The sequence below is a fragment of the Camelina sativa genome, chromosome 17 (genome assembly GCF_000633955.1).
Source record: "Camelina sativa cultivar DH55 chromosome 17, Cs, whole genome shotgun sequence".
Taxonomy (NCBI): Eukaryota; Viridiplantae; Streptophyta; class Magnoliopsida; order Brassicales; family Brassicaceae; genus Camelina; species Camelina sativa.
This window is the reverse complement of record NC_025701.1, coordinates 29,342,215-29,355,566: the sequence shown is the minus strand read 5'-3', so window position 1 is coordinate 29,355,566 and position 13,352 is coordinate 29,342,215. Positions and strand designations below refer to the sequence as shown.

General features: G+C 37.5%; 1 pseudogene; it reads left to right on the top strand.

Moving 5' to 3' along the window:
• LOC104759898 overlaps positions 1–12,590 on the top strand; it is a 15,721-nt pseudogene extending 3,131 nt beyond the window's left edge.

Sequence of the window (13,352 nt, the reverse complement as noted above, 5' to 3'; positions counted from 1 at the left end):
ATTCAGTGGCCTAGTCAGTAGTCGGTATCTAATATTGTTTTTTTTTTCTCTAAGTTGACAGAATGTTGGTACTTTATATTCTTTCTAGTCCTGTTATTTATTGTGTTTGGCTAAGACATTCCCATCTTGGTTTTTCTCTTTTTTTTTTGCGTTGCTTGCTCAGGGTGGCTTAGCAATGAGACAATATATTCCGGAGCTGATGCCTTTGATTGTTGAAGCTTTAATGGATGGAGCTGCTGTAGCAAAACGTGAGGTGGCTGTTTCTACCCTTGGTCAAGTTGTTCAAAGTACAGGGTATGAGATATTTCCTTCTTTTAGGACTTAAAACTTCCTTTTTTGTTTTATTTGATAATGGTACTAGGTTATTTTGAACATACTAATTTTCTTGTAAATTAAGAAAATTGTGTACTATCTTGATTGGCAAAAGCCTGGTTTGACTAGATTGAAATACTGGATTTAGTGAATTTTTGACATAATCGGTGCTTCTATATTTTCTGGTTAGCTAGGTAGCAACCTGAGCTATCCTTAAGCTGTTGCTCTGTGTTAATGTATATATCTTCTTTTTTCTTTGTCATCATGTTAATGTTAATGTATATCATATGTCAGAATTGGTCATATGTTTTATCATTTGGATTACTAGGAGTGAGAAATCTAGAAATTATAAAATTATTATCCCAAGCCAGTTCTTCCATCCGCAGTAGATCTTTGTGATGGTTTATTGTTCGTCTTTCCTGAGATGGCTTAGTATTCCCAGAGAAAGAATATTACCTTTCTGTGTTGGAACTTGTCATGAGTTGTTATTCTCTCTTTGTCATGCAATAGGATTGATTTACGAGTACCTCGAACATTATGCTGCCTAGATATCTAATCATATATATAGTTCATGTTTATGAGGTTGTAGACATTCGTAGATAGTGAGGTGATCAACTTGCATGCTGCATTTAGTAGCTTGGGACATGGTTGTCATGTGCTAACCATTGTGCACATAACTAGTACAAAATGAAGGGAGTTTTGAAGTTTACAATCCTCCGTGCATGTTATTTATGCCTCTCATTTCATTGTTAACGTAGGTATGTTGTGACTCCATACAAGGAATACCCATTGTTGCTTGGCTTACTTTTGAAACTGCTGAAGGGTGACTTAGTGTGGTCTACCAGACGAGAAGTGCTCAAGGTAGTTTCTAGAGAAATAATTTTTATTCTAGACTATTCTAGTAGTTCTTTTTTGTGATAAACATGGTTATATCTACAGGTTCTTGGAATTATGGGCGCTTTGGATCCTCATGTGCATAAACGTAACCAACAAAGTTTATCAGGATCACATGGTGAAGTTCCTCGCGGCACTGGGGATTCAGGTCAACCTATTCCATCAATTGATGAGTTACCTGTGGAACTCCGGCCGTCATTTGCTACATCTGAGGATTATTACTCAACGGTAGTTCTTAATTTGTGTGAATTATCGCAATTGTAGTCTGAATTGTGCTCATATCACTTTCCTCGTTGTCATAGGTTGCTATCAACTCGCTTATGCGAATTCTTAGAGATGCATCACTTCTTAGTTATCACAAAAGGGTTGTTAGATCTCTGATGATCATTTTCAAGGTAACACAAACCATCTTGACTGTTTTTAGAATAAACTTGTGTTGGAATTGCAACGAACAAGTTAAAACATTATCACTTCTTTGTTTTTGCGAGGTCAGTCAATGGGATTGGGATGCGTGCCTTACCTGCCAAAGGTAGCTGTATAGAATATTGTATCTCCGGCAGCTTTTCAATCCATGCTATCTCTGTTTTACGTTTTGGTAATTTGTTGGATTGGGTCCACCTCAGTTTTTGAAGGTTTTACCTGAGCTTTTTTCACACTGTTCGAACATCTGATGAGAACTTGAAGGACTTTATTACATGGGGTCTTGGGACTCTAGTTTCCATTGTGCGCCAGGTATATACACCTTAAAATTTTCAGTTATGGTCAAAATACGATCGACTTGTGAAAACTCATAGCGTATGTTATTTGTCTACAGCAAATACGCAAGTATCTGCCAGAGCTGCTGTCACTAGTCTCTGAACTATGGTCATCCTTCACCTTGCCAGGTCCCGTCCGCCCCTCTCGTGGTCTTCCGGTAAGTTGTATGCGCCTAGAGTATGCTATTATTCTTATTGATTTACGGACATATATCTTATGAAGAGTACTTCGCCTCTCTTATTGATAATCAGGTTCTGCATCTACTGGAACATCTTTGCTTGGCACTTAATGATGAATTCAGAACTTATCTTCCTGTCATCCTTCCATGTTTCATCCAAGTATTAGGTGACGCGGAGCGGTTTAATGATTACATCTACGTTCCTGATATTCTCCACACGCTCGAAGTGTTTGGCGGTCAGTAATACTTGTCTTGTTTCATATCCTCATTGTCATTTGTATTATTTGGGCATGCGAGTTCTAGTAATTAATGGATACATTTTTTTTATCGGAAGGTAAAGAGGATCCACACTATCATATTGTGTAGTGTAAGATGATATATGTAGTTTGATTATGATATGCATACTTTGTTTTAGTATAGTATCTTTTGATAGTCAGGTTGTTCTCTCCTGTAATTTCTATTTTTTCATCATGGCCAAACTCTACTCTGATGGTTGACCCTAGTCCATATGTGCAGGAACTCTTGATGAGCACATGCATTTACTCCTTCCTGCCCTTATTCGATTGTTTAAAGTAGATGCTCCTGTACCTATAAGACGCGATGCCATCAAAACTTTGACTAGAGTAATCCCGTGTGTCCAGGTTAGGAGCTATGTTTATTTATTTTGCGTTATTTATTATCTTCTTTACTTATGCTGATCCAAAACTTTTTAATTATCGGTATATATCCTCAGGTTACTGGTCATATCTCCGCTCTCGTGCATCACTTGAAGCTGGTATTAGATGGGTAAGTTATGCTGATTTCACTACCTGGAAATAGTGCATTGTTTGCTTTTTCGCAAGGTCTTTCGACAATACTTCTTTAAAACTTAGGCATTGTGTCTCTATCTGATTTTCTCTGAAATGATTTGGTTCATTCGATTAAGGATAGTGGATTTGAAATGAGAAATCCATTGCATCCTAGAGTTGGCAATGCATTATCAATAAAGGATTTTCAACTCATTAGCTTTCATTTCGTCATTGCTTATTATTACAAATCTGTTTTCCATGAGTTGTTTTGCTAAGTTACAAATTTGTCTGGCTATAAGCATTTGTTTTTTAGAACTTCGCAGATGTTAGTAAATATCTTTATGTTATGAAACTTTTATGCCATTATTAACGTGACTCAATTGTTTTCTGTTGTATTTTCATATCATATTTTTCGAAATTTACTCATGATTTCAGTTTGTATAAATTTTCTTGTGCGGTATTTTCTGAAATCGCAGGAAGAATGATGAGTTGCGGAAGGATGCTGTTGACGCACTATGCTGTTTGGCTCATGCACTTGGAGAGGACTTCACCATATTCATTGAATCAATTCACAAGCTTTTGCTGAAGCATCGATTACGGGTTTTGCATTAAACTATCTTTTAATTAAAATAGCACTTGCAGTAAAAAACTTTTATCCTGTAGGTGTATAAATTTCATTATTGTATATTTCTGTCTGTAAAATCTCACTTTACAACATTTTTGCAGCATAAAGAATTTGGGGAAATTCATGCTCGCTGGCTGAGACGTGAACCGTTGATTGTAGCTTCAACTGCAACTCAACAATTAAGTAGGCGACTACCAGTTGAGGTTATCAGGGATCCTGTAATTGAGAATGAGATCGATCCTTTCGAAGAAGGAAATGACAGGAACCATCAGGTACTCTTTTCTGTATTCTTGATGTGTTAAAATTTTGTTATCAATATCAAGTTGCGGTCGTAATTATACTCCTAACATTGTAAAAATTTTGGTATCAATTGCAACGAGTTTGTAAAGATGCCCCCTATGTTTCCTCTTCTCTATGGACTATATATGTATGCTTGATTTAACATGATCCTCTAGTAAAATTTCTTTAGTCTTTGTTTGTTTTGAAACAGCTAAAATTGTCACTTATGGCTTTGATGATCTGTTGAACAGGTTAATGATGGTAGACTGCGTACAGCTGGAGAAGCTTCTCAACGAAGCACCAAGGAAGACTGGGAGGAATGGATGAGACATTTTAGTATTGAATTACTTAAAGAGTCTCCCTCTCCAGCATTAAGAACTTGCGCAAAACTTGCTCAGTTGCAGGTGTTTAATCTATACTCTTTCTTTTCCTCTCGTAAAAGAATATGCATTTTAATGATCGTGTTTTGCAGCCATTTGTCGGGAGAGAATTGTTTGCTGCTGGCTTTGTCAGTTGCTGGGCACAGCTAAACGAGTCTAGCCAAAAGCAGTTAGTTAGGAGCTTGGAAATGGCCTTTTCATCTCCAAATATCCCTCCAGAGATTTTAGCAACACTACTCAATTTGGTATGTTCTTCGTTAAATTTAAAGAAAACTTAAACAGGACAGCCGTTAATTGAGTCACTGGCTATAATGAACAGCAAACTTGTTTCCTGTAGCTATGGACTATGGATGTGCTTATTGAGTGCTTGTGTTTTAGCTTAGGCAATAATAGTGTTCAGTAATGAGTTGACTACATCTTCCCAGACTAGAACAAAAAGTGCTTAGGTCACCATTTCGTTAGTGATTGCACCTCTTAGCCATTCTACTGGAAGGATGTAAAACACGTTTTTTTGTTGCTAAAACCATAAATCGAACAATCTGTGAGTGTTCATGGAAACATGATATGTAACTTTTATTTAATCTATTATTAATCCAAATTTCTGCTTTATACTCTTTCGTTTAACCTATATTATGGTAGGTTGGATAAAGAATCATACATTTAGAATAAAACCAACCTACCTTTATGAGTGATCCTGTTGCTTGTTCCTGTCACTTGTGCTTGATTATATCATTACTCTTCTTAGGCAGAGTTTATGGAACATGATGAGAAGCCTCTTCCCATTGATATTCGTCTTCTGGGGGCACTAGCTGAAAAGGTTTGCGTCATGAATTCCCTAGTTAAATTAGCTTTGGTACCTCTTTTAGTATCATATCAAGCATTCATCCGATTTTCTTGGTAATGGTGCAATTTCCTACTTTGTAGTGTCGTGTTTTTGCAAAAGCTCTGCATTATAAAGAGATGGAATTTGAAGGTCCACGATCCAGGAGGATGGATGCGAACCCAGTTGCTGTTGTCGAGGCTCTTATACACATAAATAATCAGTTACACCAGCATGAGGTACACTGTATTTTGTATCCTATTTCGCCCATCTCACTCACTATCTTTGATATTTGTCATTATTGATGGTTTGGGATTCTTTTTCATAGGCTGCTGTCGGCATACTAACCTATGCTCAACAACATCTTGATGTGCAATTAAAAGAATCATGGTAACATGAATTTCTGAATCATGATGCTTATTTTGGGTTCTGTTTGATAGGCACGCGGAAACAAGATTGTGGTAGCATTCTTTGATCCTAATCAGTTGAAAAGCGCTAACGTGTTTTTTTCTAGGTATGAGAAGCTGCAGCGGTGGGACGATGCACTCAAAGCGTACACTTTGAAAGCATCTCAAACATCAAATCCTCATCTTGTATTAGAAGCCACACTAGGTCTGTGATCACCCACATTATTGGCGGGATTTACTGGGGTTTTTTTTTTTCTTCTGTAATGTTTTTTCTAAGTAGTTATGTGGGCATTTCTGGTCGATATTCAGTTAGTAGTTCAAAGAGAATTGTGGCTCACGACATTTTTACAAGTTAGCAGAACAAAAACTCAATGCATATTTTTCCAATCTAACATTTTCAGTTGAACATAGATATGATGCTTCGTTTTTCCTTTTCATGAAATGTCCTGAGTCTATAGCTTATTATTGACCACGATGTAGGACAAATGAGATGTCTTGCTGCCCTTGCACGATGGGAAGAACTCAACAATCTCTGCAAAGAGTACTGGAGTCCTGCTGAGCCATCTGCGCGTTTGGAAATGGCACCAATGGTTGGTAACTTCTACTTATGCTACATTTGGTGATACAGCTACATAGTTACATAAATATCTGTTTGCAATCATACTAGGCTGCAAATGCTGCGTGGAATATGGGAGAGTGGGATCAAATGGCGGAATATGTGTCTCGGTTAGATGATGGCGATGAAACAAAGCTTCGGGGTTTAGCAAGCCCTGCTTCTAGTGGTGATGGGAGCAGTAGTGGCACATTCTTCAGGGCTGTTCTATTAGTTCGAAGGGCAAAGGTACACTTAAACCTTGTACTTTAAATCATATCTGGCTTACTTATAATCTATTTGCAGACACTTATTTCTGCATATCTGTGCCTGTGGATATTTTTCTTTCCTTTTTAGTACGACGAGGCTCGTGAATATGTGGAAAGAGCTAGAAAATGTCTCGCCACAGAACTTGCAGCGCTGGTAGGATTTCTTCCCTTTCTGGCAGTATTCTCGTATTAAGTTTTGTTGTGAATAAAGGGAACAAAAGTATATCAGGAAGAGTATTTGTAATTAGTCTCATCCTTTTCCATTATGTCCTTGAAATTTATTTGAGTACGCCATGGGGTGTTGGAAGTAGGAAGATATATTTTTGACTTCTTAGTTACATGTTGGGCTCTATATAAACAACATTTTGTGCATGTTATCGTTGGCTCCTGCTATAGAAGCATCATATGATCACCACAGTTACCTTGTTAGTCGCTCACTTAGACTGAAAAACTTGTAAATGTCTCTGTTTTTCTGTATTTGCGCTTTCTACAGGTTTTGGAGAGCTACGAGCGTGCATACAGCAATATGGTTCGTGTTCAGCAGCTATCAGAACTAGAGGAGGTTAGATCTCAATTATTGATGATCCCTTCTCCTGGATACCCTCCCTAACCACCTAGGTTTGAAGGGGAAACAGGAGAAAAGTCTAAATGTTTATTTGATCATATTTTGTATACATTTACATGATGAATTTTTCTTGTTGTTTTTTTTCTCCTGTTGTATCGATAATAGGTAATTGAATATTATACGCTGCCTGTGGGAAATACTATTGCTGAAGAACGGAGAGCTCTAATCCGTAATATGTGGACTCAGCGGATTCAGGGATCCAAGCGTAATGTGGAGGTATGTTATTTCTTAAGTTACCATGTTAGTTGAACCACTGAGTGAATGACAAGTCATTTAGTATTCTAAGCATCAAATATTGCGATATGGTGACTTTAGTAAATAAATCTTCCCTACGATCAAAATTTTTTTTTTTTAAGGTTTGATGTATTAATTTTCCTTCTGTTGATTTATATAAAGTAAAGGAGCTTCTCACTAGACTATTAGTCAGAGCCTGAATCATCATAGGCGCAAAAAAAACTATCCAAACAATGAAAGTCATTGGCATCTTATGAAGTGATCTCAGTTGTTCTTTATAAATATGCTTTCTTAATTTTTTGCATTCCCAATACTGCTCAGGTGTGGCAAGCACTTTTGGCTGTCCGGGCCCTTGTGCTACCTCCTACAGAAGATGTTGAAACTTGGCTCAAGTTTGCCTCGCTATGTCGGAAGAGTGGGAGGATCAGTCAGGCGAAGTCTACTCTACTCAAGCTCTTACCGGTCTTGACCTTTTGCCTTTTGGTTTTAGAATTTTCTCTACCGAGTGTAGCTTTACTCTGTTATGTCTAACTTAGGACCTCATTTTGTAGTTTGATCCAGAAATATCGCCAGAAAACATGCAATATCACGGACCTCCACAAGTGATGCTTGGATACTTGAAATACCAATGGTCACTTGGAGAGGAACGTAAGCGCAAAGAGGCATTTACCAAGCTGCAGGTATGTCATACACCAAGTAGCTACTAGCATTGTCTGGGGTTTATTACTCTTTCTCACATTTTCCCATATTTTTCTTGGACGGCCATGTTATGTCTTCCCTCGATCTAACTTTAAATTGTTTCTAGATTCTGACTAGAGAACTCTCAAGTGTGCCACAATCTCAATCTGACATACTGGCCAGTATGGTATCTAGCAAGGGCACAAATGTGCCACTTCTGGCACGAGTAAATCTCAAACTGGGAACGTGGCAGTGGGCTCTTTCTTCCGGTTTGAATGATGGGTCTATTGAAGGTGAATTGTAGTTGCTTTTGACTGTGTAAGTGTTATCAAACTATTTCTGACCATAACACTTTGGTGATGGTCTTTTCCAGAAATTCTTGATGCGTTTGACAAATCTACCCGCTATGCTCCTAAATGGGCTAAAGCATGGCACACATGGGCGTTATTTAATACAGCAGTGATGTCGCATTACATTTCAAGAGGTCAAATTGCTTCCCAGTTTGTTGTTTCTGCAGTCACTGGATATTTTCATTCTATAGCATGTGCAGCAAATGCCAAAGGAGTTGACGACAGTTTACAGGTAAAGCGTATGCATCCATGGCTTTTCCATCGTACACAAACCAAACCCGTGTCTTCCTTTCCATGTTGCTACTTCCCTCATACTTGTTAACGTGAGGAGTTGTTTTACCATACTGTTGGTCTGTTAAATTATTTTCCACTTCTGTCTCATTTCCATAGGACATACTGCGTCTTCTCACGTTGTGGTTCAACCATGGAGCTACAGCTGACGTCCAAACAGCATTGCAGATAGGATTCAGTCATGTCAACATCAACACCTGGCTTGTTTTACTGCCTCAAATAATTGCTAGGATACATTCAAATAATCGTGCTGTCAGGGAACTGATACAGTCTCTTCTCATCCGCATAGGCGAAAATCACCCACAGGTTTGCAGTTTTACAGAAACTTGATAAATCTTCATCATTATTACAAATCTATGATAGGAATTAAGATATATACATGAAGTTTTACTCTTGCCATTTTGATCGCATGTTTACCTAAATCGGTTTGGATGCATAATTTATCCTTGACTGTTGTTCTCCAAATGTTTTCAGGCACTTATGTATCCCCTTCTCGTTGCATGTAAATCAATAAGCAATCTCCGGCGAGCTGCAGCTCAAGAGGTAGTTGATAAAGTTCGCCAGCACAGTGGTGCACTTGTGGATCAGGTTAATAGTCATCTCTTCTGTTTGTCAATTATATTGAAATTTTTTTTTTTAACTGAGCTAATTAGTGACCCCCTTCCCTTACCTTCACAACAACGAAAAAAACAGGCGCAACTTGTATCACATGAACTTATCAGGGTTGCCATACTTTGGCATGAAATGTGGCATGAAGCACTAGAAGAAGCTAGTCGCTTGTATTTTGGTGAACATAACATTGAAGGAATGCTGAAAGTACTTGAACCTTTACATGACATGCTCGATGAAGGCGCAAGTAAGGACACTACGACCATACAGGAAAGAGCATTTATAGAGGTAGGGATATTTCAGTCCCTTGATTGGGCATTTGGGTGTGTTCACATTATTTATAATTTCATCTTTCTCTAGCACGGGTGTACAGCATTACTGCAGTATCTAGTTTTTTTTTTTTTTTTGCAATGTTACTTCTTACTTGTAGTCATATTTTTTCCTTTCGGGATTTAAAGAATTAAAATCAACCATGTTGCCCTTGATAGAATCAGATTATTACTGCGTAGACTGTTTCATGTCTCACTTATTTCAGTCAATGTTATTTGTTAACTTAACAATGTTCTTTAATGTCAGCAACTAAAGTTAGTATATTGTTGATGCAGGCATACCGTCACGAACTACAAGAGGCACATGACTGCTGTCTCAATTACAAGAAAACTGGCAAAGATGCTGAACTTACACAGGTAATCAGAAATTTAAAAAAAATTGTCTGATTAGTGTTTGCAGTCTTCTTATGAAAGAGACGGAATTGACATGTCTTTCTTTTCAATTCTTTATCTTTATTAGGCTTGGGATCTTTACTATCACGTTTTCAAACGGATTGACAAACAGCTAGCCAGTCTCACGACATTGGATTTGGAAGTAATAAGATATTCTTTTCTTTGGTTCCCTCTCTCCTTTCTTCTTTGAGTTCTAATCTGACTGGCATGTTACTTGTTGGATAGTCTGTTTCTCCTGAGTTGCTGTTGTGCCGTGACTTGGAGCTAGCAGTTCCTGGAACATATCGTGCAGGTAACAACAGACTGAACTGCCAAGGTTTGCCTGAGCTGATTTATGTTATTAACCTGGCTTTGTTTCTTACATCCATATTTCGGTTTTCTTCTAATTAGATGCCCCCGTCGTGACGATTGCATCGTTTTCACGCCAACTTGTTGTCATAACCTCTAAACAAAGACCAAGGAAATTGACTATTCACGGAAATGATGGTGAGGACTACGCCTTCTTGTTGAAGGGACATGAAGATCTAAGGCAGGATGAGCGTGTTATGCAGGTAATTCTCCAAAAAAATCAATTGTGCATTGTTTTGTTAATTCAGCTTGAAGAATATGCAAATGAAGTTTTCAGTTCTGCACTTCACATATATTCAGTTTTCAGCTACAACATGACATCTATGCCTTTCCTCTTATTTGTGTTTCAGCTTTTTGGTTTGGTGAACACTTTGCTTGAGAATTCCAGAAAAACAGCAGAAAAAGATCTTTCCATCCAACGTTATTCTGTAATACCACTATCTCCCAATAGTGGACTGATCGGATGGGTTCCGAACTGCGATACCCTTCACCATCTTATTCGAGAGTACAGAGATGCGCGAAAGGTTAGTCTTGTAATCACTCAGGTTTTTACTCCTGAAACTATCTGCAGTGTACAGTGATTCTTACACATGCCTTTCTAAAATTTTCAGATCATTCTTAATCAAGAACAGAAGCATATGTTAAGTTTTGCTCCAGACTATGACAATCTACCGCTCATAGCAAAGGTTGAAGTATTTGAGTATGCTCTAGAAAACACAGAGGGAAATGATCTATCCAGGGTACTCAATTTCTCTATTTTGGGTAAATTACCTAATCTGGAATACCAAGTTGCTTAATAGTCTCCTTTTTGGTAGGTTCTCTGGTTAAAAAGTCACTCGTCAGAGGTATGGCTGGAAAGAAGAACAAACTATACTAGAAGTTTAGCAGTTATGAGTATGGTATGTAGTTGATTTCATCCTTTGTTCTCCGCTTGTGTAGCATCAAATTAAAAATTTCGGGTGTTTTAACTCGCTAATAAAATGAACTCCTTGCATTACTTTTGTGTCAGGTTGGTTATATTCTTGGGTTAGGTGATCGACACCCAAGTAACCTTATGCTCCATAGATACAGGTATATAAAACTGAAAATAAAAGAAGTTTACATTACAATTACAACTTTTGGTTCTATTTTTTTATCAATGGTTTTAATTGTACAGTGGAAAAATCTTGCATATCGATTTTGGAGATTGTTTTGAGGCTTCTATGAATAGAGAGAAGTTTCCTGAAAAGGTATTCATTTTTTATGTTTACCTCGTATGCATGTTTGCGAGAATTGTGAATATCAAAGAACCGATGAAAAGATTGGTTAAATATTGGTAGGTTCCATTCCGGTTGACAAGAATGCTTGTCAAAGCGATGGAAGTCAGTGGCATCGAAGGAAACTTCCGCTCAACCTGCGAAAACGTTATGCAAGTTCTGAGAACCAATAAAGATAGTGTAATGGCAATGATGGAAGCGTTTGTACATGATCCTTTAATCAACTGGCGTCTTTTCAATTTCAATGAAGTCCCTCAATTAGCATTGCTCGGTAACAACAACCCCAATCCTCCTGCTGTTGTTGAGCCTGAGGAAGAAGATGAAGATCCCGCGGATATGGACCTTCCTCAGCCACAAAGAAGTACCCGAGAGAAGGAGATTCTTCAGGTTTCTTTTGAAAATCTTTATCTTATTTTTTTTTTACAAAGGGGACTGTTTTTTAATAATTGGGATTCTTTTGGATTATTTCAGGCTGTGAATATGCTTGGAGATGCTAATGAAGTTCTAAACGAGCGTGCAGTAGTTGTTATGGCACGTATGAGTCACAAGCTTACAGGCCGTGATTTCTCGTCTTCTGCAATTCCGAACAATCCCATTGCTGATCATAATAACTTACTCGGAGGAGATTCACATGAAGTCGAACATGGTTTGTCTGTGAAAGTACAGGTTCAAAAGCTAATCAATCAAGCGACTTCCCATGAAAATCTGTGTCAAAACTATGTTGGGTACGTTCCTCTACGCTCCTCTTTTTTTTTTGCTTTTCTTTTCATTAGCATAAGTTTTGTTATATATTAAGTCAATTTATATTTAATATAAGTAAGTACAAGAATCCAAAAGATTATTCATATTGATAGACAGAGAAAGAGAATATAAACGCTGGAATTTACAGATGCATCATCTATTATGCAAAACCTGTGAGGGCTTGGAAACATAAGTTATTTTTACTTGTTTTGCAGGTGGTGCCCTTTCTGGTGAGATGATGGGTCATCTGTACATTTATTATAATGTAAATAGGCATTTGTAATTTTCAACTAAGTTGAATTTATTTGGATTAAGATTAAGAATAAACCATGTTCTTTCTAATGTAAATAATTTATTAGTTTACTAGTGTGTATAGTAAGATGATGTAGCGTGGATGAATAAAAAAGTGGGTTAAGTCACATTTTTTTACCATCTATCTTCCTCCGACAGAATAAACAAGATGGTACATATCTTTTATGAAGTATATAGTGCAATTGTGTTGAGGGTTGGTAACAATGGTAAGTAACTTAAGTTGTTGGAATCTAATCTTTTATTAAACCTGCCAAAACGAGACAATTTGGTATTACACTGTCAAGCTAGAAGCTACCATGAGTAATGATGTTCTTGCATAATGATTTTTTTTTTTTTGGTTCTCTTTATATCTATTTTTGTTGATTGTACTAATTTAATTGGGACCCAATTTAATTTGGGAATAGAGACAAAAACGAGACGTGGAGTCTCGCGTTACGTTACCATTCTCCTTGCGGCAAATTTTAGCAACCACACACACACCTGACAGCCTCGGCGCATTTTAGCAAAACACCTTTTATGCGTGCTAAAAGACGCTACCAAGAGTGTAAAACAGTGATGATGATAACTCTGCCACCGTTGTCTCGCAACCACTTGCTTCAAATATTTTTTTGACACAACACATAACAAACATAATAAAATTTTGCCGTCTTGAGTTTATCGTAGACTCTCTCTCTAATATACGCAGCTTCTTCTTTTTTCTTCCTCCCTGGATCATGAATCTTTCCTGGAACTGAAGAAAATCGCAAATTAAAAGGAAACAAAAAATAATGGCAGCTTCTCTGGAGATTGTTAAATTCTGTGTATCTTCTCCTGTTTCGATTTCCCGCCATAAGACTCCCGTTAAATTGGAATCTAGGAAAAGGGTTTTCAGATTAGCTGATTCCAG